Source organism: Crocuta crocuta, unplaced genomic scaffold (genome assembly GCF_008692635.1).
Source record: "Crocuta crocuta isolate KB4526 unplaced genomic scaffold, BGI_CrCroc_1.0 scaffold675, whole genome shotgun sequence".
NCBI lineage: Eukaryota > Metazoa > Chordata > Mammalia > Carnivora > Hyaenidae > Crocuta > Crocuta crocuta.
The window spans coordinates 1,259,503-1,266,728 of record NW_027528796.1 but is presented as its reverse complement, the minus strand read 5'-3'; the positions used below and the strand labels follow the sequence as shown (position 1 = coordinate 1,266,728).

The window sequence follows — 7,226 nt, the reverse complement described above, 5'->3', positions numbered from 1 at the left end:
TTTCTACATGCACAAGTCCCCGTCAGGATAGAACCCAAACTTCTTAGCAGGAGCCACGAATTTCTGTGAAACGCAGGCTCTGTGCTGGTCTGCATCCCTGGCTTCGGTCGGACGCCAGGCCCAGCCCTTGGCGGGCATCCGGGACACGTGTGGTTTTTAGCGGTTCCTGGGTGTGTTTTAATCAGGATTGGTAAGACAGGCCGACATGGGAATGACTGTCATGAGGAGGAAGTTCATACCCACAGGTCCCGAGAAGTAGGAAGCGGGCTACTCAGGACTCCAGGAGGTGCACCAGGTCAGTCAGCAGGGGGGAGGGCGGGAGTTTTATTNACAGTCCTTCCGGGGTCAGCAAGGCCCCAGACGTCAAAGCATCTGAGGTAAGAAAATAAAAAGCCACGCTCAGTACACATACGCACAGGCCCGTCTCGCCTCACCCCTGGCAGCTCCCGTCCGGGTGACCTCGGGTGGGGGTGGTCTACCACCGGCTCTGGCCTGGACTGCTTGAGGCTGAAGGGCCCCGGTGCCTCTGCCCCTTGCGGACGCCCTTCCTTCCTCTCTCCCCCAGGCCTCCCTACCAGAGGCAGTGTGTGCTCCGAGACCCAGGTCAGCACGGCCCCTTGGACGGAGCCTCCACCCCCCAGCCACCCTTCTGCGTAGTCTCTGGGGCACAAAGTCCGGTGGCCCCGATCTCCTGTCCAGAAGTATAGCTTCTGTCACAGGCGTCTGGGCTTAGACAGCAAGTTACACGGCCCCCCCCCGTCCACGCCCTGCTGCACCACGTGCCACCCCACCGCGAGATTCCGAGTGAGTCTCTCCTAACAGACTGCGGGGTCCTGGACGTGGGGCTCGATTCTGCTGTTTCACTCCCGCCCGCGGGGGCGTAGAGCCGAAGACCCGGTAATGTTTGCTGAAGGACGGCTGAAATGCCAGGTATAATGCTTCAGAGTGTCCCCTCCCCTCCTCGCCGTGAGAGAAGGGGTGCGGTGTGCCGGGCTGGCGGAGGGGTGGAGGCAGGGAGCCCCCCTGCACCACACGCCCGGGCTTGCGCCCCTTGGTTTGTCTGCGTCCCCATCTTCCTGTGGCTTCATTCACGTCTGTGTTCCGTTCTGTTTAATGCGGAAGACACGTCCCACACACGCTGCGGGCCTCGTGCTGGGGCTTCCGCGCTGCCTGGGCCCGTCCCTGGCGCGCCCCTGCTTCCCACGCGACAGCTGGCAACTTAAGTTTCTCATGTTGTGTGTGTGAATCGTGTCATTCTGAACCTATTTTGTGCGCGTCCCAAGGGGCATCTGAATCGCTTCCTTCTGACTCAGCCCAGGAATGAGGTTACAGGGTCAGAGGATCTCAACATTCTTATGGCTCCTAATAAATGTTGCCAAGTCATTCTTGAAAGGAGGAAAGAAGGAAGCAGGAAGGAGGGAAGGAAGGAGAAAGAACCAGGTTACGCGGCCCTCGGAGAAGGGCGTTAGGGCTCTGGGCGTGGGCGGCGAGCCCTACAAGGAGGGCTTGTGTTTGGAGCTGATAAGAAAACAACAGAAAACAGTCACACGTACACACATGGGCCCATGCGTTCGCACAGGCCCCCCCCCAAGCACACATGTGCCCACGTGTGGCCATCTGATCACAAGGTTCCACGTATCCCTGCACAGAACTGAGTAGGCACCTCACCGTGTTCCGTGTCCCCACGGGGACCCAGGGAGCAGTGGCTGGGATACCAGCAGGCCACGGATGCCCACGGAGTGCGTGTGGATTGCTCAGTTGTAGGTGAAGTGACAGTCCCTGCCCCGCGGAGGGGGTGGCCATGAGGATCAGCAGTGGGAAGGCTGAGCCCAACGGTCCCCAAGGGGAAAGGGGCCACTGTTTACTTGGGGGACTGGAGCACAGTGTCCTCCACCCCCAGGGCCACGGCCACGGCCACAGGGCATCGTCCCTGGCCTACGGACGTTCCGTCGCAGCTGTTGTGTGTCTGTTCCTGCAGCCACATGCGTGTGACCCACAAGCAGGTTAACTCTCGGTGCCTGTGGCTCGCGGTCTAGGTCCCACCCGCCGGCTTGGTGCGTCTGTCACCAGCACACGGGGTGGAGTCCAAACACTGAAACAGCGAGGAAAGTGGCCCCAGAGAAGCTCAAACCTCCCAAGCACAGTGTGGCCTGTTGGCCGTGGTGCAGACGCTGCCCCGGGGCCCCCGCGGGCTCCGTGTCACCGCGTTTCTACAGCTCCCAGAACAGGGACTCGCCAGCTCCCTGTTCCTTCTGCCAAAATGACATGGGGTGACCTGGGGGCATCTCTAAGGGGATCTGGGCACTGACTCGTCCGCGGCAGACAGGGCCCTGCTGCTGGCATCCTGCCTCACGCAGCGTCGGGGCAGCGGTGAGCTCAGCACGCAGGCAGAGACCCTTCCGGAACCGTGAGGCAGACAGAGCCCCGGCGAGTCCGAAGCAAAGCTGGCTGGGAGGAAGCGCCAGGCCCTGGTCTCCCCTCCGCCCACCGGGCCTCCCTCTTCCTTCCTTCATCTACAAACCCCTGGAGCCGGGCTGGGGCAGAGAGAAGAAAAGCCGACGACGGAAAACAGGAAAAGGGGAAGCAGATGGAGGAGCCAGTGGNGATTCCGGGCCAGGAAGGCTCACGCAGCCCCCACGGCTCCTGATGGCACAGGAGGGGACCTGGTCTGGATGCCCCTCTTCAACCGAGAAGTTTCTGGAGGGGCCACTTTCTATCTCAAAAGTTCGTTCACATGTGTAATTCTGATCTTGCAGGTTTTTATCTGCTTGCACCGTGAGAGGCACCACACATCAGAAGCGTGTGCCTAATGTGAACACAGAGATGGAAGGGCAGGAACATCAGAATCGCCCCAGACACCCCACTGTGTCTACAGATCGCTCCGGAAGGAAGTCAGACAAGGATTCCAGGCAAGGAGATGGGCCCTGGAGTCACAGAAGTGCTGGGAATCAGCCGTCGAAGGGCCTGCGGTCACACCAGCTGCCCCGTGGGCCCTGTGACATCTGGTAGACCACGCCCCTCAGTGTCAGCCCACACGGAAAGCAGAGCCGAGCCAGCCTGGCCTGTGGTGTGGGCCCGGGGAACCCGCGGGGGGGGGGGGGGAGCAGATGCTGGCGGTGCACTCATCCGCCTTGGCCAGGCCCCGGGGTTGGGGGGCCCCTGAGCTGGCCAGGCCCTGAGGTTGCAGGGGCTCCAAAGGCACCTGCCACATCACCGCCTAGAGAGCTAGAACCTTCCCGTTCTCCATGGGTTTCTCAGTCATGCCTCAGCACAGATCCACCCCACGTGCGTGGATGCTCTGGTATCATTTCATGTTGCTTTTTGAGCCTTATGAAGAACGCCCCTGTGCGTCCGCCGCTGAGGCCCATGGCGTTGATGCACGTTCCTGGTGCCACTGAGGGTGCGGGAAGGGTGGCGAGTGTGCGCAGACACACGTGTGCAGTTCGAGTTCACACCCGCACAGCATCCCAGGCCTGGCCGTCTGGTCGGCCTTCCCGTGCACGTCCCTGGGTCCACCTGGCACACGCGTTTCTCTAGATAATGTTTCCGAACTTTCTGGCCACGATTATTTTCATGCTGCCCCGGGGCACGAGCATACGGTGAAGGCCAAGGCCAATTATTTTTTTGGGGTCACCTGCCCTTAGAGGGTGCAATTCTTGCTCTTCTAGTTCCTAGTACTGCTGTCCTTCTTGCTGCCGCCGCCGCCATCGCTGCGTCTGTCCCGCTGCGTTGACTTACTCACTCCCTAGCGGGTACGCAGTCGGAGAAACGCCGCTCGGGGTGCAAAGCTGGGGACGGCTCTGTACGTGATTGGCCGTGCGGAGCTGTAACTTTATAAGGAAACGTCAAGTGTTTTGCGAAGCGGGACTCCAGTCACGCTGCAGCCTCACCAGCAGCCCGTGGTGTGCAAAGCACCTCACTGTAGGTTGCCGCGAAGGAGGGCCAGCAGCCTTCACTTCCTCAGAAGCTCTTCCTACGTCGTTTCTGTGACATTTGTTGTTAAGCCCATCATCTTTTGAGTCATTTGATTTTCTCTTTTTTAAAAAAGTTATTTTGACGAGACAGAGAGAGACAGAGAGAGAGAGAAAGAACGAGTGGTGGAGGGGCACGGAGCCTGATACAGGGCTCGAACCCACGAGCCGGGAGACCATCACCTGAGCCGAGATCACGAGTTGGATGCTCCCCTGACTGAGCCTCCCGGGCGCTTCTAAATTTTTCATTTTTAATTTGTAGATGTTTTCTGTATATTCAGGGCACTAGCCCTTTGTGGCAAATGTCTTCTCTCAGTTGGAAGCCTGCCATTTCACTTTCCTTTTTGCGTCTTTTTATGAACAGTCCTTTACTTTACTGTCATTGATGTATCAGTCTTGTCATTTACTGATGCAAGTTTTGAGTTTTAAGAAAGCCTTCCTTCTTTGTGGTCATAAAAATATTCTGTATAGTCAGTTTAAGGTATTTTTCCTTTTACATTTACATTCCTTTGATCTGTTTGGAATTTATTACCATTTCTGAATCAGACCTGAGGTCGAGATTCCATTTCCTTCTTAACCACCGGATACTAATCCCCTGGCAGAATTTGTGCACCTTCCTGGGGGTTAGAAGCGCCTGGTTTTTTCCACATCAGTGATGGTGCGTTTGGGGGCTTTCTACTCTGTTTCGTTAATCTCTTTGTCTAATCCTCTGCCAAAACTACACTGTCTTAATTACTGTTGCTTTTAATACATCTTGGATTAGCAGGGCAAACTCCCCACCTGCTTCTTCTGGAATGTCTAACAATTCTTGGACGTGTGTCCTTTCATACAAACCCTAGATTTACTTTCCGAAGCTCCATATTTGGTATTTTACTTGAATTACACTGAAGAGGAGCATCCAGTTAGAGGAGGCAGCGCTTCACTTACTGTTAACGGTTTGTTATAACAGACGCTATAAAGAGTCCGCATGCACAGCCCGATGACGAGGTGCTCAGGGTGAGGTCTGGGTGGCCCCGGAGCTGGGGTGCCCCCTCCAGCACGGGATGCGTTCATCAAGCCGGCAACTTTCTGACCCCTTTTGTCTAGGGTTTTGTGGGACTGATTAAGTCACTGGCCGTTGATGGCTAGCTCAGCCCCCGTCGCCTGCCCCTCCCTGTCCCCTGGGCCCCTCCAGGGACCAGCCCCCTGCATCCTCCAGGAGCCACCTAATTAGCAGAAACTCGGATGGGGCTAAAAGGGGTTTGTGATGAATGACAGAAGATGCCCCCAGCCCACCCCAGGGAGTTCCAGGGTTTTAGAAACTCTCCCAGGAGCCAGGGGCAGAGGACAGCCAGGGAGAAGCTCNGCTTCCCATTTCTGAGGGGCTTCTGTCTTCTCTGCCAGCTGGGTCCTCCTTCCCGCTCCACCACTGCTGCCCCCAAATCTGGGACCCTCCCCCCCCTTGCCTGTGGCTTGACTGGGGACATTTGAACTTCTGAGGGTAGTTCCTGCTCTGATCTGAAAGAACAAAGGCTTGTTTCTTTGCCTTTTGAAGTTTAAATAAAATTGACTANNNTACCACGTGCCCCCGACCAGGGCAACTAGCCACTCGAGGGTGCAGATTAAAATTACTAACACTTGAACTGTTCCATATATATATACACATATATTTAACTTTTTAATATTTTATTATTTTTGAGAGAGAGATGAGAGAGACAAAGCATAAGCTGGGGAGGGGCAGAGAGAGGGAGACACAGAATCGGAAGCAGCTCCAGGCTCTGAGCCGTCAGCACAGAGCCCGACGCGGGGCTCGAACTCACAAGCAGTGAGATCATGACCCGAGCCGAAGTCAGATGCTTAACTGACTGAGCCACCCAGGTGCCCTCTGGATATGTTTTTAAACAGCTTTATGGATCTATAATTGACATTTGGTAAACTGCATTTGAAGTGTACAATTCAATAGGGTTTGACCCCTGTATACACCTGGGAATCCATTGCCACCATCCACTCAGTGGACAAATCCCCGGGTGGCTTGCAAGTTTCCTGTGTGGCCCCTGCGTGTCGCCTGCCCCTCCTGGCCATCTGCACCCCTACCCCAGGGCACCACTCACCTGCTCTGAAATAGGGGTCAGCTGGCATTTCCTAGAAGTGTATGCAAACGTGATTGAATAGTATGTGCTCCTCAGTGTGGCTCCTTCACGCAGCACAGCGTGTGTGCTAGTGCCGATCACGAATCCGCGTGTCGGTCATTTTGTCCCTGAGTGGCATTCCATCGCCGAGAAGTTTGTGTCTCCATCCACCTCCTGACGGACACTCGCTTTGTTTCCAGTTCGGGGCTGTTACAAGTGAAGCCTCCGCGCACGTTTGAGCACAAGTCTGTGCGTGGACACCTGCCTTCATGTCTCCTGGCTCGACCCCTAGGGCGGGGAGGCCTTAACTTTTTAAGAAACTGCCAGACTCTCTTCGAAAGGATTGTTCCATTTTTACAGACGGCCAACTTATGCTCGTTTGGCTTACACTTTTCGGCTTTGCGAGGGTGTGAAAGCAAGTGCGTTTGGCGGAGACCTCCCCTCAGATGTGGAGTGTGGACGTCTCCCCGGCGGGCGGCACGCAGCACAGTCCTCTCTCTGAGCCGGGCCACGGCGAGCCGGCTCCCAGGCACCCCATGGTCCCCGGGGTCAACGACCGCAGGCGCACTGGGCCCACACGGCCGGTCTGTTTGTCCCTTCCAGCACGGTGTTTGGTCACTTACCTGAGCATCACCCTCCGTGGAGAATCGGCTTTGTGTGAGGTCACTCCGCACAGCCACAGGCTGACGTGCTCCCGGCACGTTTAAAGCAGGCCAGTGAGGTGCCGAAGGCCGGGTGTGGGGATTGCAATGTTGCCTTCCGGCGTTTTCCACGTATGGCTCACGGGCCGTAACCCCCGTAAGTGGGGGAAGGTCTGCGTCCCGTGATGGGTGTCGGGCTAGGTCCCTCCACACCCTCGCTAACCCCTGCGACCGCAGGTCTTCTAGCTACTGGCCCTTCTGACAGGTGTGCGGGCGGGGCCCGGGGTTCCTGGTTCTCGCCCCCCGCGGACTGGGGCGCGGTGTTGAGCCTCTCCTGCAGCTGACGACTCAGCCGCCGTCTCCGTCCCCCACAGAAGGGCCTGGTGTCTTCCAGAGCCCAGCTGAGTTCCTCTGTTCTCTTGTCTCCGATGACGAAACTCAGGCACAGAGAGGTCAAGAAACATTCCCACGTCACGGACCTGCTGAGTCCCAGAGTCGGGGCAGGG

At 57.1% G+C, this 7,226-nt stretch overlaps 1 long non-coding RNA gene across 1 annotated transcript in view; it reads left to right on the top strand.

Moving 5' to 3' along the window:
* The first annotated feature begins 1,699 nt into the window (after positions 1 to 1,699).
* The window catches only part of LOC144224436 (uncharacterized), a 13,224-nt gene continuing 7,697 nt past the window's right edge, over positions 1,700 to 7,226 (top strand). Inside the window, exons 1-2 of the long non-coding RNA XR_013333047.1 lie at positions 1,700 to 1,764; positions 2,757 to 2,909. This is a non-coding gene — a long non-coding RNA (uncharacterized LOC144224436). The remainder of the gene's footprint in view (positions 1,765 to 2,756; positions 2,910 to 7,226) is intronic.